At 42.7% G+C, this 26,375-nt stretch overlaps 1 protein-coding gene and 1 long non-coding RNA gene across 6 annotated transcripts in view; one reads left to right on the top strand and one right to left on the bottom strand.

Annotated features, from left to right (window-relative positions):
* Nucleotides 1–7,781: 7,781 nt before the first annotated feature.
* On the bottom strand, nucleotides 7,782–13,213 carry LOC102393734. Its single transcript, XR_003107582.3, has 2 exons — nucleotides 13,081–13,213; nucleotides 7,782–8,491 (listed from the first exon to the last, which is right to left on the bottom strand). It is a non-coding gene; the product is annotated as an uncharacterized LOC102393734 (long non-coding RNA).
* A 717-nt stretch (nucleotides 13,214–13,930) lies between these two features.
* Nucleotides 13,931–26,375, top strand: part of LPAR1 (lysophosphatidic acid receptor 1) — a 163,356-nt gene continuing 150,911 nt past the window's right edge. For 2 of the 5 annotated variants that reach the window (XM_044940431.2, XM_025282219.3), the window contains exon 1: nucleotides 14,507–14,761. The gene's annotated coding sequence lies outside the window, so the exon portion shown is untranslated. Of the gene's footprint in view, nucleotides 14,064–14,506; nucleotides 14,762–15,017; nucleotides 15,149–26,375 lie in introns of those variants that run through there. The other 3 variants (XM_025282218.3, XM_006048667.4, XM_025282220.3) reach the window with 3 other exon arrangements.

Genomic DNA, 26,375 nt, shown 5'->3' with positions numbered 1-26,375 from the left:
TAGGGTGAGGTAGTTAAGACTCTCAGACTTTTTTCCCCAGGATTGAAATTCTACATCTACCACTCACGGCCTGTTTGACCTAAGTTACTTGACTTAACTATTCCTTAGTTTCTTCATCTACAAAGTAGAAACAATAATAGTATTGAGCTCACAGAGTTGATGTGATGCTTTTATGAGTTCATATATATAAAATATTTAGTATAGTGTGAGAACTATGAAAGTAAAGATCCATGTAAGTGCATAGTGAAGAACCTTGTTAGCTCTTACTATTTACTTTTAATGAATGTTCATATATAAATATTCAAGTAAACAAAGTGAGGGAAGTATTATTCAGTAGCAAGTTCCTTGAAGAAACAACTAAAGCACAAAACTCACATTTTATTTTTATGAATCCTGCCTAAATTACCCACATCTGAGCGAGAAAGTGGGAATGACATATTAATGGAAAAACAGGCTAATAAGCCTAACCTAGTTTCACATTCGAGAGGTGGAATAATTTATGGGAAAGCTCTCTAGGCTTCTAAACGCTGCAGTCAAATCACTGTATGGAGAAAGCTACAAAATCAAATTCCAAACAATGAAAACATCAGTTTCTTAATGGAACAGTTCCAACCATCTGGCATTCATATGTTTGCAGGGAGGTTATTGTGCAGACATAATGACCCAATCCCACCTCTAGGCAAGAAGCTTTCATGAAGGAAGTTTACTCTGGCCATTTGTGGCTGGTTAATATTACCAGAAGAGGGTTTTTTTTTTTTCCCCAACTGTTTCACTGTTAATGTTTCAAATTTGAACTTTTTTTTCCAAGAGAACAGAGAAAGAAGGAACATGAGATATATTTGTAGAGTGCAAAGAGAGAGTAGGAGATTTCAGCATCTCAGTAATAAGTTTTTTCTTGAAGGCAATTTTTCAAAAAGAGGTGCCTTGTTGCATAGGCTGGATTCAGTCTTGCTGATAATCTATTATCTCTTCTAAACAGATTTAAATTAAATATTAGATCATCTTCTTATCATACTTTAACAACTGATTTTGAATAGAACTCAGAACATAGAAATAATGATATTTCACTTTTCTTTGAATGAACTGGAACTTGACCTACTGTTGAATGTTCATTCACTCACTTAAGATTAATAATCCAGTAAGTATTTACTAAGCCTCTACTAAGTGCTAGATACTGCATGAGGCATACCTGTTTAATAGAGTGTAAAAAGATGAGTTTTAAGAGTTGAAAACAGGTATAATAAAAAGGGCAGTTTGATATAAAATGTTAACAGCATGAGAGATTTTTATAAGGACAAAAGGGAGACATGCACAAAAATTTAAAATTCAATGTAAATAAAATCTACATTGGAGTGATTAGAAAGAAAAATAAACTATGGATAATAAAATCAATCAAGTGGATTTCACACTTTATAAGCTCTTCTAAGATGGAGAGCAAAAGATTTTTTTAAAAGGCAAAGAGATAAAAATGACAAGAGAGTAACTGAATAGAGACCAGAGAACAAAGAGCTAGTGTATCGATAAGGCTATTCCTGAAGGAGATATAACAAATAAAGAAAAGGCCACAATTAACTATATAGTAGAAGAATGTTTTCTGAACTTATTGTATAAAGTTATAAAACAACTTATACATTTATTATATAAAGACCTATGTCTGTAGATTTGTAGTTTCTAGGTTACAACGTTTACTTTTTCTTTTTTTGAAGAGAACAGAAAATATTCAAAGATACACAGAGACTAAATATATGCTACCATAAAGCCTTTTTGAGAAATGTAAAAATTAGTCCAAGTGACTGAGTTGTGTACCAAATTATTGGGGCTTCTCTAGTGGCTCAGTGGTAAAGAATCCACCCGCCAATGCAGGAGACATGGGTTCAATCCCTACTCCAGGAAGATCCCACATGCCTTGGAGCAACTAATCCCCTGTTCCACAATTATTGAGCCTGTCCTCTAGAGCCTGGGACAGAGCTCACAATTACTGAGCCCATGCACTGAAACTACCGAAGCCCGTGCTCCACAACAAGAGAAGCCACCACAATGAGAAGTCTGCCCACTGTGACTAGAGAGCAGTCCTCACTCGCCGCAACTTGAGAAAAGCTTGTGCAGCAGCAAAGACTCAGCGCAACCAAAAGAGATAAACATATAAACTTAAAAGTATAATGAAAAATTTTTTATTGAAGAGAAAGAATAAAAAAAATGCATTAAACATTCAGCACCAGAAACTAAGGAGATTTACAAAAGGAAGTCAGTAGGAAGGATTTAACTATGAACAAAACAGCTAAAGAGATACACACCAGGAAATGAATAGAAATGATAAATCCACCCTAGATCTGTTTCTTTTTTTGTAAAGAGTTAAAAAAGGCCCTTAGCAAAGCAACTCAGTAAAACACATATACAGACACACGCATCATCTATAGTACTAGGATAAATGGTGAAGACTCTAACAATTCTGTTTCAAGCAATTTGAAAATCTCAACAAGAAGACTATTATATGGCGATCATTTAAAGATAAATAGGACAGTAACTGTGGAAGATAGCTGTGCAGGTTGGGTTCTATGTAGATGCTGAGGCTGAGGCAGGAGAACAAAGAAAGCGCTTACTGCGGAGTACCATCTATGAAAGGAAAAGGAGGAGAAGCAGAAGAGGGCAGAGGGAGCTACCCGACTCTGTTGGAGGCCCATTGAAGTCCTCACTAGCCCAATATGGATATGGGGAACACAGATGGTCCATTAGAGAAGTCCCTCATTAGACAAAAATGGCTACACCCTTGTACCACACCACTGCTCAGTCATTGGCCTGGGTTGACCATGAGAAGACTGTAATCTTGGCTATCATTCTGCTCACTCATTGCCTAAAGGGATGCCCTAAGAAGAATGTGGTCTCACCTTAAAAGCTACAGGGGACCCTCAAAGTGCTGAAAGCCATAGACCATCCACTAACCACACCCTTTGCAGCTGGCTCATGAGTTTTTTTTCTTGGAATGGATTTGAATGGCACATCTCCACATCTGCCGTAGTCCACTGCTTGCTCCACGTGGATCTACTTCTCCAAACTTGCTGAAGGGAGCAGCACCTCCACACACACAGTGGGCTTCTCTTCCTGAGGAAAAACTTAGAAAACAGAGCTTAGTGGGATTAACCACAGCCTTCATCGCTGCAGTTCATCTCAGGGCCATCACTGGTATTTACCTTCCTTCCCCCCATTAAACATTTTAAATTTCTCTCACTCTCAGCTAACATCTCCAGTAGTCCTTGTAACTTACTTCATGGGGTGACCCTGTGTCCTTAGTAACCACACACTTCTTTAATTGCTGTATTTGTCCATTCACACTCACAACTGGGCAAGGGAATACATCAAGAGGTACCTACCTGAGTCACGTGAATTCCACACATTTCCCTCCCTGTCCCTGTTAAGTAACAGTGGTTATTAGGTGTAACTGACCAAAAATAGTCTTCTCCTGTGAATTATCAGTGTGATGTATTCCTTAAAAATGGTGATTACACTTCATGTCTGCTGGACTTTACATAAAAGAATCCCAAACTGCCCACGCAGTACTTACAGCTTGTAGTTCAATGGGACTTTTGCTGTAAGACTTGTGCCACTGGTAAGAGTTCAGAACTTCTATCTTGCAGATCCCAGAGTTGTGTAAAGAGAAGCACAAAGTCTGAGAGTGGGTCATTGAGATTTATGGTAAGTGGGGTCCTTGGGGTTCCTTCTGCTTCCGCCCTCTAACTTCACAAACCCATTTTTTTTTTTTTTCTAATTGGTGATAACACACCACATAAAGGTCTCTGTGCCAAGGCATACAGTGCATCCTAAAAGATAATTTCCATCCTTGCAGGCTGTTGTCTCCAAGTTAGTGATTCAGCTGTGTCTTCAACAAGACATTCTATCCCCTCCACAGGAAGTTTTTGGGTGGGGTGGTATGTAATAAGACTACATGGTCCATTCTTGTGCCTTCTTCACTGCAAACTGAATGCCTTGGTTGAATGTTGTATGGGATTCCAACCTTGTAGATCAGACATGCCATAAGCCCTGGATAGTGATGCTGGCTGATACCCTTGAGGGCAGGAAAGGCATATCCAGAAGAGATGACCATTCCTCTGAAAATGAACCACAAACTCTTCAAGGATGAAAGAAGCCCAACCTAGTCAACCTTCAACAAATTACCAGTTGGTCTCCTTAAGAAATATTTCATACTAGAGGTTCAGATGTAGGAATGTCAGATCACCTTACATGTCTCATGAGAAACCAGTATGTAGGTCAAGAAGCAATAGTCAGAACCCGACATGGAACAACAGACTGGTTCAAAATTGGGAAAGGAGTACATCAAGGCTATATATTGTCACCCTGGTTATTTAAGTTATATGCAGAGTACATCATGTGAAATGCTGGGCTGGATGAAGCACAAGCTGGAATCAAGATTGCTGGGAGAAGTATCAATAACTTCAGATATGCAGATGACACCACCCTTATGGCAGAAAGCGAATAGGAATTAAAGAGCCTCTTGATGAAGGTGAAAGAGGAGAGTGAAAAAGCTGGCTTAAAATTCAACATTCAAAAAACTAAGATCATGGCATCTGTTCCCATCACTTCATGGAAAATAAATGGGGGAACAAGGGAAAGAATAACAGACTTTATTTTCTTGGGCTCCAAAATCACTGCGGATGGTGACTACAGCCATGAAATTAAAAGACACTTGCTCCTTGGAAGAAAAGCTTGGACAAACCAAGAAAGCATATTAAAAAGCAGAGACATTATTTTGCTTCAAAGATCCATATAGTCAAAGCTATGGTTTTCCCAGTAGTCATGTACAGATGTGAGAGTTGGACCATAAAGAAGGCTAAGCACTGAAGAATTGATGCTTTGAACTGTGGTGTTGGAGAAGACTCTTGAGAGTCCTTTGGACTCTAATGAGATCAAAGCAGTCAATCCTAAAGGAAATCAGTGAATATTCATTGGAAGATCTGATGTTGAAACTGAAGCTCCAATACTTTGATCACCTGATGCGAAAAGCTGACTCATTAGAAAAGACCCACATGCTGGGAAAGATTGAAGGCAGGAGGATAAAGGGATGACAGAAGATGAGATGGTTGGATGGCATCACTGACTAAATGAACATGAGTCAGGCTCCAGGAGATGGTGAAGGACAGGGAAGCCTGGCACACTGCAGTACATGGGGTTGCAAAGAGTCAGTCACGACTGGGCGATTGAACAACTATGACCAGAGGCTCAGAGTTGATCCATGCTATGTCTATACTTCAGGCTTTGATTTGGTCTCCTTAGCTGGCAGTGTGGACATTCAGAAGCAGCATTAGAGAGATCAGCTTTGGTAAGTGGGAGTCGGTTCTGTCATACTCATGCTTAGCCTCCCTCTCTGCCATGGTAGCCACTTTATTCACATGGCCTTGGTGGTGCCGACAAAGGTTGGCTCAGCATTCCTGCTTGTGGAGATGAGCAGGAATTCCACCTCTTCCCTCTCCTTTACCAGTTGGAAGAATTATGGAAGGGAGAGGATCATGTTCATTCAAGTTCATCTTGGAATATATGATGATACTCAGTGTAATTGACTCTTGTCAAAACCTATCCCTAATGGGTCAGATCTATGACCTCTTAGTGTAAATTCCTACAAGTCAATTCAGATCTCTCTCTGGGAAGAAGTCCAGTTATTGTTATTGCTGTTCATCTTTTAGAAACCTAAGCTCTCAGAAACAGATTCTTAGATAACTTTTCAGAGATATTTTTTCTAGATATTTTCTCAGAAATTGGAGATAAATTAACCTCATCAGCAAATTATATCAAGGCTCAATTGCTATTACTTCCTTCCTCCTGATCATACTGCATCTTCCCAGGGGTTTTTTAAGTATCCTGTGTTGCTGTTTCAACTGTGCACCCGCCTCCCCCCCACCTTTGTGGCTCTGTATTCTGCATATTAGCAGCGACTTCTGTGAGGTCATGTCTTATCTGTAGAGCCGTCCTCCCAAGGTTGTGGCTGTATTTTATATCAAGTTAATTTCTATTCTAGATTTGTAATCTTCCCATGGTGCAGATACAGGGTGGCTAAAGGTTCTTAGCAATCATGAATAAGATTTCATACCTTGAAATCCTAACCCTTAGCACCTCAGAATGTGACTGTATTTGGAGGCAGGGTCATTAAAGAGATAATTAAGGTAAAGTGAGGTCATAAGGGTGAACGCTAGTTCAATAGGACTGTCTTTATAAGAAGAGACTAGGGCACAGATACACACAGACTGAGGGGAGACCAAGTAAAGACATCTGGAGAAAAATCACCATCTGCAGGCCTAGGACAGAGGCCTCAGAGGAAAGAATCCTTGACCTTGGACTTTTATCCTTTAGATCAGTGGGAAATGAACTTCTGTTGTTTAAACTACCCAGTCTGTAGTACTTTGTAATGGCAGCCGTCTGTTCTCAGGATACACAGACCTCTCTCTGTTGCTCTCCCACTCCAAGAGTATTGTTTTTCCTTCGGGTCTATACATACTGTTTATGCCTGTAAATCCCCATCTAGGAGGTCAGGTTTTTCTATAAAGATTTTTCATTTTTCTATTTTCTCTTTTGTTACATATTTTCCTGAGCAATGAATACAGAACATACGATTCAACAGTGAGAGAAGGAAAGTGGAACTACAGGAAGAAGAAATTGTAGAATAAAAATCTCAAAATTTTGGGCATATTTGGTCAATTGTTTGGTCATATAATTATTATATTCACTAAAGCCAGAAGATACATGCTATTAATTATATATTTTATGGTTATATAAAATTAGAATAGTAGCCATGGAAAATCACAGGCTTCATACATAGGAATAATCTACTGACTTATTATTTAAAAACTTTTAAAATTGAAGAATAGTTGATTTACACTGTTGTGTAAGATACTGGTGTATACCGCTGCTGCTGCTGCTGCTAAGTCACATCAGTCGTGTCCGACGCTGTGCGACCCCATAGACGGCAGCCCACCAGGTTCCCCTGTCTCTGGGATTCTCCAGGCAAGAACACTGGAGTGGGTTGTCATTTCCTTCTCTAGTGCATGAAAGTGAAAGGTGAAAGTGAAGTCGCTCAGTTGTGTCTGACACTTAGCAACTCCATGGACTGCAGCCTACCAGGCTCCTCCATCCATGGGATTTTCCAGGAAAGCGTACTGGAGTGGGTTGACATTGCCTTCTCCTACTGCTGTATACTACTGATTCAATTATACATATATATATCTTTTTAATTATAGGTTATTATCAGATATTGAATATAGTTCTCTGTACTATATAGTAGGAACTTATTATTTATCCTGACTTATTATAAAGTTAATTTTTCTTAGGACATGTGTATAGTTTATCTCAGTTTTTTATAGGAGTACAATCATTCTCTAGGATGTCATAGTGTTTATATATGTTCATTCACAACAGTAGCCCCCAGAGGATGTATGTGATGGCTGAGTATTATTCCATAACAGTTTGCCTTAGAAATACCATTGTATGGATATATCCAGATAAGTATACTTGTGTTTTAAAGTATATTATTTGGGTGTAATTTACAAATAATCAGTTGCATCAACATTAAATGTTCAGTTCAATGAGTTTGTACACTTAGTACACCCATGTTACCACCACACAAAGCAAGATATAGGATAGTTCTCCTACCTCAGGAAATTTCCTTGTGTGCCTCTTCTGTCAATCCCCAGTCCCTTGGCAACCATTGTTCTGTTTCAGACATCACACATGAGTTTTACCTGTTCAGGAACTTCATAGAAATGAAATTGTATAGCATGCACTGTTATGGATCTAATTTTATTCAGCATGTTTTTGAGATTCATCCATATTGTTGTGTATATCAGGAATCTGGTCCTGATATTGCTGACTAGTCTTCCATTAATGTCCATAATTATCATTTACTCTGTGGGATTTACTCTGCCTCTTCTTCTGGCAGAGTTAATGTTGTCAGAGAAGTCAGGCTGATTGGTAGAGGCATTCAGTTAAATGTAACCAGTGCTTTGAGGTAGAGTTTGTACAAAGAGTTTGTACATTAGAGTTTGTAACATCTCTAATGTGCCCACTTCTGACAAATGCCCACTCCAGAGGGCAGGTCATCAGAAATCTCTCCTTTTCTCAGATCAAGCCACAGTCTAGGTTACAGGGTATCATTGAACCCCTGAGATTATAGTAAAAATGTCTATGTATAATATATATGTCTATGTATATATATATTCATAGACTATGTATTTTATTCATATATATATATGTATATATAGTATACATATATGTATATCAGTTAAGCCAAGGTAACAGAGTTCTCAAATATAGTGGCTCAAAGAACAAAAAATTTCTTTTTCATATGAAAATCCAGAGAGATGTTCAGGTTGGTAGAGAGGCTCCATGTGGACATACAAGCGTCAGGAGTTTGGCTGCCTGCCATCTTTGATTGGTGGCTTCCAAGGTTGGCGTGGGCATCACCATCCTCATCAACAGAAGGACAGAGAACCTGAGGGAGCACACATAAGAAGAGTCTTTGGTAATCCTAGACTCGACAGAAGTCTCTTTTGCTCAAGTTCTACAGGAGATAACTCAGGTATGTGGGCTTAATTAACTGCAAAAGAGGCTGGAAATCTAATCTAGCTGGTGTCCTAAAAGGCAAGAATGGATACTGTAGTTACCTCGTTACAATGGAGAAGGAAACGGCAACCCACTCCAGTACTCTTGCCTGGAGAATCCCATGGACAGAGGAGCCTGGTGGGCTACAGTCCACGGGTTGCACAGAGTCGGACACGACTGAGCGACTTCACTTCACTTCTGTTACAATGTGTACTGTTGTTGTTGTCGTTCAGTTGCTAAGGTGTGTCCATCTCTTTGTGACCCCACGGGGCTGCAGCATGCCAAGCTTCCCTGTCCTCCACTATCTCCCCAAATTTGCTTAAGGTCATGTCCACTCAGTCAGTGATGCCATCCAACCATCTTATCCTCTGTCATCCCCTTCTCATGCCTTCAATCTTTCCCAGCAACACTCTTTTCCAATGAGTCGGCTCTTCGCATCAAGTGACTAGAGTATTGGAGCTTCAGCTTCAGCATCAGTCCTTCCAATGATTATTCAGGGTTGATTTCCTTTAGGATTGACTGGTTTGATCTCCTTGAAGTTCAAGGGACTCTCAAGAGTCTTTTCTAGCACCCCAGTTCAAAAGCATCAGTTCTTTGGTGCTCAGCCTTTTATATGGTCCAACTCTCACATCCATACATGACTACTGGAAAAACCATAGCTTTGACTATATGGACCTTTGTTGGCAAGTGATGTCTTTGCTTTTTAGTATGCTGTCTAGGTTTGTCATAGTTTTCCTTCCAAAAAGCAATCATCTTTTTAATTTCATAGCCACTGTCATGATCCATGGTGATTTTTGCAGACCAAGAAAATAAAGTCTTTCACTGTTTCCATTGTTTCCCCATTTATTTACCATGACATGATGGCAAAAGTATGATTATAATCTAAATCATAGTCTTGTTTCTTTTCTCTCTTTTCCCACTATCAGCCTACTGTGTGTGTGCGCTAAGTCGCATCAGTTGTGTCTGACTCTGCAACCCTATGGACTGTAGCCCACCAGGCTCCTCTGTCCATGGGATTCTCCAGGCAAGAATGCTGGACTTGCCATGCCCTCCACCAGGGGATCTTCCTGACCTAGGGATCAAACCCATGTCTCTTACATCTCCTGCATTGGCAGGCAGAATTTTACCAGTGGTGCCACCTATAAATCCACTAATTTTATTACTGATTTATAGAACTAACTTTTTGTTTTGTGACCCTTTGTATGATTTTTTTTATATTTAGGTCTATTTTTAACTCTAAAATTATATATATAATACACATATATATTTTCTTCTTCATTCCCCCCCACCCCCAACCACCACATCATTTTAGATCCAAAGCTTTTAATTTGGGTGAAGGGGACTACAAGAAAAAGATTGTTTGACCTTGATCTATTTCAGACATTACCCAGATTATTCATGCAGAAATAGGTGATAAGAAAATGGTGAGCAGAGAGAGACTCTGTTTAGGGCTCTCATTTCACCGCAGTCTGGTCCTCATGCAGGGCTGCTGCACACACAAGCCCACCTTCTAGTCTCCATTCCTAGAGTCTTCTGATGTCGCTATTACCCTGAAGAGTTTTATTTGTTGTTACTACACTGGGCTGCCTCACCCTCCTCTGCCACTAGCCTTTTCAAATAGAAAGGTTCTGAAGGAGAATGATTTCTTTCTGGTCAAGGGGAAAAACACCAGAAGAGGCATAAATATACCATTTTAAAAAGGAAGAAACCTCTGTCTGAGAGGCATCTGAAAAACTTCCCCAAGCAGGCTGAATTCTCAGGGTATTGTTTCACAGAATATACTTTCTACATTCACAGACTGGAGGGAAAGTTTCCAACAGATCTTTTTTGCTGATAGTTTTGATTACTCTCTAGTAAAAAAATTTCAAAGGCTTTTTGCCAGACAGAAGAAATGTGGGGAGGCAGAGGGAACTGGCATGATAGTAGCCCCCTCTGAACAAATAATAGAGCCCAAAGTAGTGACAGCCAGTGTTTCAGTCCTAAATGCTTTGCAAATTATAGTCCTTGGACCACTAGATAACAGCAATAACCTGACAAAGTCTACTGTTATCCTTTAAGATATTAACGTAAACCGTTCTGGAAGTATTCCCCACTCAGATTCTCTTCATTTTGCTAAAAATATTTTTTCTCATGTTTGACAGCACCACTGTCTCTGGGTCTCTGCCTCTGCTGAAGTCATTTGAAGAAACAGATCTAGAGAAACATTGCTCGGCAAAGGATAAGAGAGAAAGGTTAGGACAAAAAGCATTAAGTTGCCTATCCAAGAAAGGGAATCAGTTTGAATGGCAAGAGGGCCACAGACAGATAAAAACATTAAAGAGAGTATAATCAAGATATCCTTCTGCATCTCTTTTGAAATCACATCATCTACTTTTGTGTCTGAAGTCTGTTCAAATATATTATCTTACTTTGATAAAGGCAGCGTGGAACCCAATAAAGTAGACTGAATTAGTATTATCATCCCATTTTACAGATGAGAAAACTGACTTGTTTGAAATGTAGTACTTATTTTGATGGATTAATCTCTGTAATGAACTGGATTCTGTATCGTATTTCATTTTCTCTCTCTGTTTACACATGGGCATACAACCTAGAGTTGATTTTAAAGTTATTGAACGAAACCTGGGTGCAGAGCAGTCTCCTTCAGGCAGGCCTGCACATGTCAGGGAGACAAGTCTGTCCAGGCTGACCTTGTACTTTGCAAGGCCAATAAAGAGGAAATAAAATTTTTTAAAGCAAATAAATTGGAACTCTTGTATACTCATCTTGTGTGGACAGAATTCCTCATTTGATGTTAGAAAGGACCAGAGAGCAGTTTGGTCAGTTAATATGTAGTCAAAGCAGAAGCAGCCATATTCCTGAAATAAATATATTGGAGGTGAAATAAATATATATATTGGAAACATTCAAGCTGAGGGCTCAAAAGAAACTCATTCACACTTTACCTTTGATTTATGAGGAAGGCCTAAACATAGAAATAATTAACTTGTAAATTAATTAAATGATTATTTGATACTATTTACTGCTATATTAATATAAGTATTTTTAATAAAATTCAATAAAATTTTAAAGTATTCTTTTTGCTAAATATAGAAGTTTTAGTATTGAGAAACCCAAAAGTAAATACTGAGTGTTTAGTAGAAAGACAGGAAAATTAGCTAAGTGAGTTTTCTGAGTCGGGTAGAGCTATACTGCAGAGTACATCATGAGAAACGCTGGGCTGGAAGAAGCAAAGCTGGAATCAAGATTGCCAGGAAGAAATATCAATAACCTCAGATATGCAGATGACACCACCCTTATGGCAGAAAGTGAAGAGGAACTAACAAGTCTCTTGATGAAAGTGAAAGAGGAGAGTGAAAAAGTTGGCTTCAAGCTCAACATTCAGAAAACAAAGATCATGGCATCTGGTCCCATCACTTCATGGGAAATAGATGGGGAAACAGTGGAAACAGTGTCAGACTTTGTTTTTTTTGGGCTCCAAAATCACTGCAGATGGTGATTGCAGCCATGAAATTAAAAGACGCTTACTCCTTGGAAGGAATGTTATGACCAACCTAGATAGCATATTCAAAAGCAGAGACATTGCTTTGCCAACAAAGGTCCATCTAGTCAAGGCTATGGTTTTTCCAGTAGTCATGTATGGATGTGAGAGTTGGACTGTGAACAAACCTGAGCACCAAAGAATTGATGCTTTTGAACTGTGGTGTTGGAGAAGACTCTTGAGAGTCCCTTGGACTGCAAGGAGATCCAACCAGTCCATTCTAAAGGAGATCAGCCCTGGGTGTTCTTTGGAAGGAATGATGCTAAAGCTGAAACTCCAGTACTTTGGCCACCTCATGTGAAGAGTTGACTCAGTGGAAAAGACTCTGATGCTGGGAGGGACTGCGGGCAGGAGGAAAAGGGGATGACAGAGGATGAGATGGCTGGATGGCATCACCAACTCGATGGACGTGAGTTTGAGTGAATTCCGGGAGTTGGTGATGGACAGGGAGGCCTGGCGTGCTGCGATTCATGGGGTCGCAAAGAGTCTGACACGACTGAGCCACTGAACTGAACTGAACTGAACTGGATAGTTGAAAACAAAAGTCCTTTTCAAGTATATTCTTTCTTTTCTTACCAATATATACTTTGTATTATACTTAGATTATATAGTGGATGTTTTCGTATTCATCCTGGTGTATTAGAGTTTAAGATCAGCTCTCATTGTTCGTGTGATAAGAGTTTTTATATACTTTCTGCATGTTGTAAATGAACATACTAGCACTGTGCATGTATTAAAATCTATAATTTTTCACATTATCTATTATAAAAGAAATTATAAATTGGTAGGAAAGGGGGAAAGGCAGTCATTTAAAGCTGATTTTTTAACAAAGGGGATTTGATGCATTGTTTGAAAAAGGAAACAGCCTAAGATAGTAATTGACGAGCAGTTTGGTTTTTAGCCTTGAGCATCCTGTGAAAACCACGAGACCAACTCACTGAAGGTTCTCAGCAGTCAGTCACTTGGGGGAGGTGGTCATATTCTCTTCGAAGCTATACCTCACTGGAAGCTTGAGAAGTTCTCATGCCTTCCAAGAAGTCTTCCTCTCCCCACTCGCTGCGGTTTCCAGTGACCTCTCTTTTCTGCAAAGCCCTAGGTTACCGAGTGACCGGCACCAACGCAGCCCTCCCTCGCGGTTCTGCCTTTCTTTCTTACAGGTAGTTGGATCAGTCCTGCCAAAGTTCCTTGGCGTGGCCCCCACGTGCCGTTTCAGGCCAGAGTCTGCAGTGTTTACTAGTAAGCAGCTACTTTTGTTGTGCTGCGGCTTTAGCAGTGAAGCCAGAGGCAGAGAACTGCCAACACTCCTGGAAGCCAAGGGTGGTAGATGGTAGGGGTGGCGCGGCAGGAGAGCACTCTCGTCCTCCCTGTGGCCGCCCCCAGCCGTGGACTGGGAGGTGTTCAGAACCCGGGCGAGTTTCTCCGGCTGCCTCTTTCCGGAGAAGGATCCCCAGGCCTTAGTCCCGCACCGCTCCCGCCCACATCTTCAGGTGTGTATTCCCCGCCCTTAATTACTCTTCTAAAATTGATAGTTTGTACTTGGCTTGGCGAAGTGCAAGTGCAAACTGGGAAAGCGGAAGAGAAATGTATAATCATGGATATGGAGAACTAGGGGTGCACAGTCATACATTTGCTTTGGTCTGCAGACCCAGTCAGTCGCAAACTCAGAAATGGAAACGTGTGCACCTTTCGGGCAGCAAAATTGACTCCGCGTTCTTCGCAGCTTCGAGTTAAAAGCTGCGCTGGGAGAACTGTGCCTGCTGGAAAGTTTGGACACTGAACTACGCGAGAGGCCAGACGTTAGGGGTTCCGCGGGCCCGGCAATGTCTTCCAGAGCTTTTCAAGTGGGAAGAAAAGAGCGACAAAATGAAAATGCAACGTGTGGGGGTGGCCACCCGAGTCCCGCAAGCTGCCGGTCGCAGAGGTGAGCGCGGGAGCGGGTGCGGGGTGGGGAGATGGAGTTGGAGGCCCTAGGGTCTCGGGCCCCGGGTGGGTTCTCTCCGGGTGGGGAGCGCTGGGAAGATGATGAATGGGAGGCTTGAGCTACCCTCCGCCCCCGCTCTGCAGACGAGGCTGGAAGTCCAGCAACTGAATGGGGGAGGAGGAGCGCCGAGGGTCGGGGCTCGGGGGGCGTCGCGCCAGGTAAGGGAATGAGCCAGGGGGAGGGAGTCGGGAGGTGCAGGACTTGCTGACTTGTGCTACGTGGAGCCAGCAGAAAAGAAGGAGGCGGAGGAAGAAGGCGGCCGGCGTCGGCGCGGCTCCCGTGGCCCTCCCTCGGCACCCCCTCCCCCGCCGCCCCTGCCAGCGCGCCAAAGCCGGAGAACTCCAGGCGGAGCGGCTGTAGACGCTCCCCGAGCCGCGACGCCCCTGTCCCCCAGCGGAGCCCGCCCGCTGTCGGGCGGCCAGGGTCCCCGCGCTGCTGAGCCCTTCCCGGCCTCCCGGCCGCGCTCGGGACCCCGGCGGGGTGGGCGCAGGGGGCGGCCCCGCTCCGGGCGACGGCCGAGGGGCGGGCGGAGGGCCGGGCTCGGCGGGCCGCGGGGCGGGGGCTGCGGGGATTGACCGCGCAGCCTGAGGCCAGCCTGGGGGCGGCGGGAGCCGGACGCGAGGCGGCGGCGGGCGCAGGTAAAGGCGCGGGCGCGGCGCGGGAAGACTGTACCCTCTGAGCGCCGAGCCTGCGGCTGCCGGGTCCCTTCTGCGGCCAAAGGGCGTCCCGGGATCGCGCTTCCAGGCGGCAGACGCGCTTTGTGGCTGTGGGTGCGTGCGTGCGTGTGTGTGTGTGTGTGTGTGTGTGTGTGTGTATACGCGCGCGCCTGTGCCGGGTGTGGGTGGTTGTCTATGCCCGCGGGCCAGCCTGTAGGAGCGAGGCGCTGACGGCCTCCCCAACCAATTGACCGAGCCCCGGGAGAGCAGTTGCGGCAGCCGCCCGGGGCCCCCGCCCTCCGGTCCCCAGCGCGCTCCGGGGCCCACGCTGTGCTCTGTGCCTGCGATCGGGACCCGCCCAAGTGACACGTAGGTGGTCCCCGCTTACCTGGGACTGGGTGGGGGCACAAGAAGGCAGGCGGGGGGCGCTCGACGTCCTCCCCAAGCCGTGTCCGGGTGGACTTGGGCCGCCGGGGGTCCTCGCGCCCCGCAGCGCCGGGTTCCCGCACCACTTGCTTCTCACCCCTACTCAGCCGTCTCTCCCGGCTGAGGACTTTAAGCTTAAGTTTCTGCTCACCCGCCTAATAAACACGTTTATCAAGTAACTGGGAAGTCTAAAGCAAGGGAGGGACCTGGCTTTGAGTTGGTGGTTTTGAAATCGACGGGCTCCTTGTGTGTGTGTGTGTGTGTGTGTGTGTGTAGGACAAGTTTGTCGTGAATGGACTTAACCATTTTTTCTTTGCTGCCATTTGGACTTCGATGTGTAAGAATGACGGTATCCAGGACTTGTTGCTGCCTTCAGTGTGGGGCCTGAGATTCCTGCTCTCTGCTGCTACTTCTCTTTCTTTTCCTTTTTGTTGAAATCTATGGAGTTTTTGTAAACGTGGGTTTCCAGTGAGCGCTGGCTTGTTAAAGTTTCACTGTGAACGCATTGTTTTCTATTGGAATAAACACATATTTACAAACATGAATCTTGAAACAGGTAACTGCAGTTAGGAGAGCAAAATCCTCTATTCCTTCAGGCTTTAACAGTCCGAGTTTTTCACCTATTTGCTTAAGTGTCATTTGCCCAGCCTACGTATAACCGTGAAGCAGGAGGTCTGTGATTCAAAGTTTTCAATTCCGGTTATAGAGAGACTGCACTGGAAAACCTGCAAAGTTCCTTCTCCTAAGAAACTATTTCCTTGACAGATAAAGAGTAGTAAAGCCCCAAGGAAAAAGGGTGTGTACTGGAGCTATGCTTATTTGGACGGCACTAAATTGTGTTAACACACATATGTCATCCGGTTGTTTCTGCCCTTGATTCTCCAATTCAGGGAGACTGGAGAATATTTGTCCCAAATGCAAAATTGTGAATAACGATCACCATTATTAAGACTGCGTTTTCCTTGATACGGTTTAATTTGAGGATAAAGAAGCCAAGTAGCCAGAGAAGAGGTAGTGTGTGGCAGGAAGATCAGGCTGAAGGACCAGCAGGAGGACTGGGTTATCACAATAAGCTACAGGCACACCACGCCCCCTAGCGGTGCGACCTTAGCCAGTTGGGTAAACCAGTCCTTCTCCCTGCCTGTGTCCTCATCTGGAAAATGGAAGGGTTTGATCATCTTTGCTGTTCCTTCCAGCTCCTTGCGATAACTAGAAACTGGAGGGTGGTTATCCCATGTTAGAACAGTAGGAAGTGAGTAAAGGGGAGTATAAACCGTTAGTCTGGGAGGTACGGGGGAGGGCAAGCAGACTGAGAAGGTGTAAGAAAACCAGCAGTGGGAGATGCCAGGAGAGGGGGAAAAACAGCTAGGAGTTGATTTTTCCTCTGTTTTTTTGTTTTCCTCATCCACAAGGACATCAGTAATACCTGCTCCCTTCCCACTCCAGTCAGTCTTCCATTACCCATTTTATTTAAAGTGGGTGAGCCTACTTAACCATAAAATTGACCTGGAGTTCCCAGTCTGACCTAACCAATTTCCCATTTGCATCATTGTCTGGAGATGAGCAGTAGCACTCCGCTGTGGGCACTCAGTGGATTTCAGAATCCCTGCAAGTGATGGGGAAAGATATCAGACATGGGAATGTAAGTGGCCACCCTTTTCAACACCTGCAGTTTAAAACATCTATTTTTATTTGAAGCTAACCTTTTCTGAAAAGTAGTTTAAGAAAAAAAGACTTTACCATAAACTTTGCAAATTTTTACTGAATCTATTCTGTTAAGACCTACTGAAAAATTCAAAGAAAGTAAAACTCTCACTTGGTAAGCCTTTTTGATACGTAATGACGGTCAGTCTGAAGTTCATGATTTTTAGGCCCAAGAATCTTATTTCAGATGCTCAGTCAGGGAAGCTGCAACCTGTGTGGAGTATATGGTATCATTTTCACTGGGAAGCTTTAAGTGTCCAGCAAATAAAGACCTGAATTTTGTTTGAGGTCACGATTTTATATCTGTGCTTGATGTGTGGCCTGTTTTCCTTTTCTTTCTTTGTTTTTGGTACCCGTATGGATACACATTTGAGGGACATGATCTATTTTAAGTGAATTGTGATACCGTAAAACTTGGTTTAAAGTCTGAAAGCTTGCTCTGGCCTTGCTAACTCAGCATCTTGTTTGGTTTCTAATTTTTACATATCACGTTACCTTCCCAATCCGTAGCGTGTTATTTAACTATGTCATGGAGAGCTATTATGGATGCCTTGGAGAGTTGGGAGAAAAGGAGGATATTTTAATTGAATAAGTAGTTACTGAATTCCTTTGACAGTGGCAGAGACAAGGATGAGAAAAAGGCTCTAGAAAGAGCTGCAGTACAGAGGGAAAAAATACGGCCAACTTCCAGTATATAGCAGCTGGGTTGCATAACTAGGTGGCAGCCGTAGAGTCTAAGAACCTTGGCATGCCAGGGAAGGGAAAACTGAATTCTGGCTCTGGGAAAGACTTCACAGAGGAGCGTGAAGATGAAAATGATGTGTCTCTTAAAAGATGAATAGTGGGGCGTGAACTTGTTGTTGGAATCTGGAGTAATGAAGCTGGAGAGGTACAAGGTGATAAATTGTGGGGGACCTTGGATATTATTTTAAGGAATTGTGCTACCTAGGGATGTGGAGGGGCATGTGTGATTTAACCCTATGATGCAGGAAGACACTGAGTCACAAATCCGGGGCGTAGAGAGGGCTGAAATGATTGAGAGGTGCCTGGGCCGCGATTCCATTACATTCCTTTGTAAAACTCAAGGGCGAGTGAGTGTTAGGGCACTGCTGCCAGCTTATGCAGATTATATAAAGGTTACAGATTGGCCCCAAATTGACAGTGCTCTTTTGAGAGATTTAATATAGTGAAAAGTAATGATGTTTTTGTGTTACACCTGGACCTTGTGAGGCCCTTGAAGCATGTGGTTTAAAATTGCAGAGCTGACCAAGAAAGCCTTTTGTTTCCTTTTGTTTTTGTTTAGGGAGGGGCCTGCTAGTTAATACTAATTTAAACATGACTAATGGCAACTGACATTCTCAACCCTGTTTATGTTATACATAGTGTTTAACCACGGTAATTGAATATTTGTAGCACAGAAGAGAATTATTACTAGTTTAAAAATGGTGTTGACACCCTTGTAAAAGGTCAGGGTTAAGGAGAGAGGAGAAAAACACTGTTGCTGTTACCTTGAGGATTGACACAGGCCCCCCAGAGCCTTTATTAAGTTTAACCTCCAATGGAAGGAGCTTGACCAGTTCTGTGAAAGTGAAAGTCACTCAGTCATGTCCGACTCTTTGGGATCCCTGTATAGACCATGGATGCTCCAGGCCAGAATACTGGAGTGGGTAGCCTTTCCCTTCCCCAGGGGATCTTCCCAACCCAGGGATCAAACCCAGGTCTTCCACATTGCAGGCGGATTCTTTACCAGCTGAGCTACAAGGGAAGCCTTGACTAGTTCTGTAGATGAATACTTAAGAACCTTCTTTCTGGTCATCTGCTTTTTTTTTTTTTTGGGTTTGTTTTTTCCCACTAAATCTCTAGAGCTGAGGTGTGTAGCTCATTATCTCTAGACAGGAAGAATCTCTGTGGGCTTCTTTTGGGAGAGACTTCCAGCAAGGTGGCTCAGATGGTAAAGCGTCTGCCTACAATGTGGGTGACCCAGGTTCAATCCCTGGGTTGGGAAGATCCTCTGGAGAAGGAAATGGCACCCCACTCTGGTACTCTTGCCTGGAAAATCCCATGGACGGAGGAGGCTACAATCCATTGGGTCGCAAAGAGTCGGACACGACTGAGCAACTTCACTTCACTTCACTTCACTTCCAGCAATTCTGGAAGTTTCCTCTCATGTCCCAGTACCTCCTGTCAAAGGTGGGAGTGGGTAGCCTTTCAGCTGCATGTCCAAGGTGGAACTGACTGGAGTTATTCTGCTGCTGCTGCTGCTGAGTTGCTTCAGTCATGTCCCACTCTTAGCGACCCCATGGACTGCAGCCCATCAGGCTCCTCTTTCCATGGGATTTTCCAGGCCAGAGTACTGGAGTGCGGTGCCATTGCCTTCTCCGTTATTCTTCTAATTGCCTTCAAATCTGGGGGTGCTGGGCCAATAAGGAGAAAGATGATGAAAGATTTGGCCAGTTGCTTTGTACCATCTTCTGAATACAGTTTGAATGAATGATCCTCCCAACTGTGTGTTTTATCTTCCACAAGCGAACTTGGGTTTGCAAGTTTAATCAGTTAACTTAATTAAGGTGATTAGTTAAGTTGAAGGAATCTTAAGTTTTTTGTTTTTTGGGGGGAGGGAGAAGGGAAGTGCTGCTGGTGGTGATTTTATTTAAATTTCTTGGCCTTTTTTTCCCCCCAGCAGGTTAGTGTGATTTACAAGTAATGTCGTTATTGACTTGGGGGTGGGGTGGGGCAAAGAAAAGTATCTCAGTACTTGGATGTTGGCTCCTGTTATCTAATCAGCACTATAGAAACTTTAACTTTGAAGTTCATGTAACATTCAAATTTCTTCCAGAAATGAGAGGACTGTTTTACTACTACATGGATTTAGGTTATACTTTTATTTCTGTGGTACTATTTTTAAAAAGTGATGTAATGACAGGGCAGACTCTCAAATTTAGTCCAGTGCTAAAACAAACATGTGTAAGCCTGAATGAGGTAAATCAGGTTGTTTGCTTTATTTAATATGGAGACAAAGGAAAATGATTTCAAAACCGCCTCTTTGTCTAAAAGAGAGAAAGTTGGACTAATAAAACCTGGTTATGGATCTCTCTGGGGTAGGATTTCCAAGGCTGAGACTGTTGTTAGGGGAAATCTTGTTCATTATGGCCATCATGTGTGCCTTTGCTTCTTAAGGTTTAGGATTCATTATACAGAGAGGGCTACTGTGAACCATTCCTTCTTAGCAAGCTTTCCTTTTTCCATTTTCTTAAATTTCAGACAATAGACTGGATTTGACTTTATGTAAGTCCTCTATACTCGACCATGCTTTCAGTGGTTCTTCGTGACCAATACCCAAGCTGCCTTCATTCTGAAACTCAGCCCTAACAGATATTCTTGGATCTTTGGAAGGAGAAATGATCTGGGGTCAGAGGAAACGAGTTCTATTCTACTCCTAGCAGCACTGAACTATAACCCTGCTATAACGCAAGCATTGTGCTAGGTACTAGATGGAGGCAGGGAGTGGGGGTGAATAAGCAGGGTTCCTACCCTCCAGAAGAAGCTGAGCTTATAGACATAGTTACATGATGATTGCAGTTCAGGGTAATAAGTGTGATGAGGGAGATAAGCTCAGGGTACTATGGGGGCACCAAGCAGGGGCCCTTGCTTCTCGGGTGTGGGGGTGGGGATGAGGCTCCTAGGAGATGAGGATCTGGGAGGAACCTCAGAGATGAACCAAGAGACCCAGAAGAGAAACAAGAGATGAAGAGAGAGGGACTCAAGAGGCTTTTTATTTCTAGTGTTGTTATTGCTGAATGGGTCAAAGTTGCTTTCTTTTTATATCTGTAAAAAAAGAATGTTGCTGTTGTTTAGTCGCTAAGTCATGTCCGACTCTTCTGTGACTCCATGGACTGCAGCCCACCAGGCTCCTCTGTCCATGGGATTCTCCAGGCAAGAATACTGGAGTGGGTTGCCATTTCTTTTTCCAGGGGCTCTTCCAGACCCAGGGATCGAACCCACGTCTCCTGCATTGCAGGCAGATTCTTTACCACTGGGGAAGCCCCTGTAAACTAAGAATGGGCACTGATACTATCTGGTTACTAATTCTAGATTAGTTTACTTTTTCCTTGATCTTGAATTTGCTCGTTTACTCCCGGTGCAGTAGGTACCGTGTACGGGGGACCGAATGGTGGGAAACTAGACATACAAAGTCCCTTTCCTCAGGGAGCTTGCATTCTATCATATTACGTTAACGACGGAGGTTCTTCTGAAACAGCTTCAGATAAGGAGCATGTTTGTTGAATTGTTTTTCAACTTTAAGAATGTTTTCTTCAAACTAGGCCCAGTGTTTTCAGATCAGTTTGCTTTTCTTGAGAAGATGAGAACGAGATGGATTCCAGTATTCTCATTTTCATTTTTTAAACTTGAAATGTTTTTACCTGGATTTACCAGTTGCCAAGTCTAGAGACAGACATAACTTTGTGTCTTATCTGTAGCCCTGGCTTGCTTCCTTCTCATTTTGGATATTCTTAATATCGACCCAGTTTGTGTTTGAGGTTCTTTATTCAGTTGATGACTTGCTTCCTAGAATAATCCATATCTAGCCTTGGTAGGAAGTCAGACCTATTTTGAGGTCATGCCATCACAGTGACTCTGCTTCATTACTACATTTTGCTTGTCCTGTTTAAGTCTCTCAGGGCTGTGAACACAGTAGAAAGTGTTCTCACCAGAATAAGATGCTGCATTCATTTATAGAAAGATACGGATTTTGTAATAATTCAAAAACTATGGATGTGTCTAACGTAAATGGAGTAATATCCCTTTGCTCTTTCAAGCTTTCTCTTCTGATGAAACCAACCCCTCTGTCATCAGCTTGTTACACAGCCTTTCATACCTTTCTTTTGCTTATACAAACCTCCAAAAATGTTTGTGTTTATTTGTTGCATTGGGCCCAAAAAGTTCATTTGAATTTTTCCTAAGAGCATACGGAAAAACCCGAATGAACTTTTGGGCCAATCCAGTATATTGATGCATGTGGGGTGTGTGTCTGTGTGGGCACATGCTCCCTCCTGCCTCTGTTGGCTTCAGACAGGCTGTGGATGAGGCTGCCATCACAGGCCAGACATTTGAGGTCCCAGGAACCTGCATGGGTCTTCCTGAGTCAGAACAGTGTGCTATGACTCGATTAAGAATCCTTGTCCCCAACAGAAAACCTCAATAGAACATTTCTCCAAAGAAGACATACAAATGGCCAACAAAGACATGAAAAGATATTGAACATGACTGATTACTGGAGAAATGCAAATCAAAACTACAATGAGGTATCATCTCACACCTGTCAGAATGGCCATCATCAAAAAATCAACAAACAATAAATGCTGGAGAGATTGTGGAGAAAAGGGAACACTCCTGCACTGTTGGTGGGAATGTAAATTGATACAGCCACTATGGAGAATAGTATGGGGGTTCCTTAAAAAACTAAAAATTGAGATATTGTATGATCAAGCAATCCCACTTCTGGGCGTATACCCAGAGAAAACTGTAATTCAAAAAGATACATGCACCCCAGTGTTCATTGCCACACTGTTTACAATAGCCAGGACACGGAAGCAGCGTAAATGCCTATCAACAGAGGAATCGGTAAAGACGATGTACATATATACAATGGGATATTACTCAGCCATGAAAAGGAATGAAACTGTGTCATTCGCAGAGACATGGATGGACCCAGAGACTGGTCATACAGAGTGAAGTAAGTCAGAAAGAGAAAAGCAAATATCACATATAATGCATTTATGTAAAATCTTAGAAAAATGGTATAGGTGGTCTTATTTGCAAAGTAGAAATAGAGACATAGATGTAGAGAACAAACATGGATACCAAGGGGGAAAGCGGGGGTGGGGAGGATAAATTGGGATGAAAGTATATACACTATAGATGCTATGTATAAAATAGATAACTATTTATCTGAGAATCTACTGTATAGCACAGGGAACTTTACTCAGTGCTCTGTGGTGACATAAATGGGAAGGAAATTAAAAAAAGGGAATATATGTATATGTATGTCTGATTCACTTTGCTGTACCGCAGACACTGACAGAGCAGTGTAAAGCAACTGTACTCCAATTAGAAAAGAATAATTCTTGTCTCAGAAATAGGAAGGTTATGAATGTAACCAACAAAATGATTTTCAGCTGCATGACAACCACGGCAGCAGATATTGCCTGGACTTTTATTTCCACCAGGACTGTGTTTCATCAGGTCTCAGGCAGGGGAGGAGAGGCATTTAGGAGCACGTGTTTGGCATCCTTGAACCTTTTGTTAGGCCTTGCCCAGCTGCCGTGCTTTGCACTATCAACCGCTTCCGGAGCAGAGCAGATAGGGGGAGTTACTTATTATAGGCAGGTTTCATTGTGGGAGCATTAAACAAGGGCCCCCTGGAAGCCGGCAATCTGCAGATGATAAGGATGAAGAGTCCTACGGAGGGGGCAGCACAGTTGAAACAGGATTGCCTTTTGTTAAGGGACTGCTTTGCCATGTTGGACTGTGATTTGTTGAGAGAGGGATTATTGTCATGTGGAGAAAAGGAGAAATTCATTCTGTACTCAGTGTTTATTGTAATTCCACAGAGAACTGCTTGCTTTACTTTCTGAGTAGACATAGGGACTAGAAAGTTCAGAAGCTAGGGCAGGATGACTTGGGTTTCCAGATTCAGTGGGATCTGTGATCTCCTCCCTTTATCTGGGACCTTGTCAGTTCAGTTTCATGAGCTAAAAGACTTTGTGCGCTACTGTGAACAGTTGCTTTCTTGGCTGAGGACATTACGGTGTTAAAAACAAATTTAAAAAGGAAAAGCAAGCACTAAGAAAGTGTGGTTCCCTGCTCTCCTCAACATGGAGAGCCATGGATGAAGATGCCTGAGATCAGGCATACAGTGATAAATACTGTAAACCGAGGTTTAAATGAAATGCCATCTGAATATTTGAGGACAGAGAGAGTAACTGCCTTGGAGGAGAGGAAGGATTTGCAGCAGTATTCTGGCCTCATTGGCAAGTGGGTTGAGAATGTCATTCCACACAGAAGAGTCGTAAGGGAGGTCTGGGAGCAGCTACACGTGAGTGAGTGACAGGTTGCGATTTGTGGCCCAGTGGTGGTCCACTTTGGGTCCATGTTGAAGGACTAACAGAAGGGTTCAGGGAGCTGTTGGGGATCAAAAAAAGGCACATCAAAGCCCTTAGCAGAGAGTAGGGACATGAGAGTGTAAGGATTGTTCCAGTGAGGCAGTGAGATTTTCAGCTGGACATTTGAGTTTGAAGTTTAGCGGAGAAGCCAAAGCGTGGCAGTATTCAGGAGTAATTGTTACATATCAGAGGAAATACCAGTGAAATTTACGTGGTAAGCTGGAGAGAAGTTTTGGAGCCTGAAGAGTGATATATACTCTGTCTTTAAAAGGTGAGGATAAAAGAGGAGGCAGACATTGATTAAAGAAAACAATGGATTGGTCTGATGGGGGTAAAAATCAAGAAAATAGATGGAACTCTGGTTCTCACTTTTTTTAAAAAATTTTTAAAGACAATTAAAAATTAAAATTATTAAGCAAATTTTTTCTCCTAGCTTTTTTTGAGGTATAGTTGATAAAACAAATACATTTAAAGTGTACAATGAGAAGATTTGATATATGTACACGTTGTGAAAGGATTCTCCCCCTTTGATATACATACTAGGTGTCTTAACAAGGGCAATAAGGCCTATTTTGGTTCTTCAGGTAATTCTTCCTTCCAGAAAGTGCTTAAGATAGCTTTGTCAGTTGTCAGACATTTACTGAACATCCACTAGAGTTTCTCTTGATGAGGCGGTTCTGGGATGATACAAAGGAGATAGAATTTCAGTTTGATGTTCCTTTGAGAGGAATAAAAGCCTCTGAAACAATCCATTCCAGCAAGGGAAAATAAATCCTGAAAAGAGTCAGAAGGTAGGTGGTGATTTGGGGCCTGAGAGGAGCTGCAAATACAGTTGCAGGTTCTTGCTGAAATTACAGAAGTGTTGTGCATATTACTGTCATCGCTGCAATAAAAGACAAGCCAAAAACCTCTCAGCCTAAAGACCAGACTTTGAGAAACCCCAACAGGTTTGTCATGGTGATTTATAAACTTTGGTCAAGTAAATGTAAGCTTTAATTGCTTGATGAAGGTTAAAAATAGGATACAGTACAACTTTGCTCTTTACTTGGTTAAAAAAAAAAAAAAGCCTATTTTAAATTAAGAATTCGTTGAATATTTCCATTTCAAGAAATTATATTGGCATGCCTTCCCTGGTGGCTCAGTGGTAAAGAATCAGACTGCCAATGCAGGAGACGTGGGTTCGATCCCCTGGGTCAGGAAAATGACCTGGAGAAGGAAATGGCAATCCACTCCAGTATTCTTGCCTGGAAAATCCCATAGACAGAGGAGCCTGGCAGGCTGCAGTCCATGGGGTCGCAAAGGGACTCGACTTACGACTGAACAACAAAATGTCAGGGAATTATATTGGCCTGCCTTTTTGTAGTAAGATAGAGCAAGGGGAATCTGTTATCAGCATTTTGCTCTCTAGGCCATTATGATTCTTTAAAATTATACTCATTTCCGTTTGAAAGTTGTAAAAGCAGTGCATGCTTATTTTGGTATTTGAAAAGTCCAGGAGACTCATCCATAGTTTCACTGCTCAGCGATAACTTCCTTATTCCATTTCAGGGTAACTCTTGCAGTTTTTAAAATATTTGATCATGCTGAATATTAAGTACATATACTATTAAAATCTTTCATTTTAAATTTCCATCGACCACATGATAGTCACAATACTGAATATGTATCATAGTTAATTATTTCCTGTCTCTTTTGGCTTCTTTACTTGTTTAAGGCCTTGTCCTGATGTTCCCAGAGTTCTGTCCTTACTTTAAACAGGCTCCAAGTATGAACTTACCTATAGAGCTGCTGCTGCTGCTGAGTCGCTTCAGTTGTGTCCGACTCTGTGTGATCCCATGGATGGCAGCCCACCAGGCTTCCCCGTCCCTGGGATTCTCCAGGCAAGAACACTGGAGCGGGTTGCCATTTCCTTCTCCAATGCATGAAAGTGAAAAGTGAAAATGAAGTCGTTCAGTTGTGTCCGATTCTAGTGACCCCACGGACTGCAGCCCACCAGGCTCCTCCGTCCATGGGATTTTCCAGGCAAGAGTACTAGGTACCTATAGAGCAGACTGTGTATTCTAGCCCTTTGCCACTGACTGTCACCTCTTCCTGGTATTCTCTGTCTCCAGGTATCCCTATGGTTGCTTTATCATCATTTTCGTGTCTTAATTCACGTCACCTTCGTAGTGCAGCCTTTTCTAATTATCACTACTTTTAAAATTGTATGTATGCCTCTTCCCATTTATACAGCTTGCCTGATATTTTCTTCTCCATTGCATGCATTTTCTTTGGACTTCTTAGATAAGGGAAAAGATTAACTG

Source organism: Bubalus bubalis, chromosome 3 (genome assembly GCF_019923935.1).
Source record: "Bubalus bubalis isolate 160015118507 breed Murrah chromosome 3, NDDB_SH_1, whole genome shotgun sequence".
Taxonomy (NCBI): Eukaryota; Metazoa; Chordata; class Mammalia; order Artiodactyla; family Bovidae; genus Bubalus; species Bubalus bubalis.
Note: the sequence above shows the minus strand (reverse complement) of the source record. Positions and strands in the feature narration are given on the sequence as shown.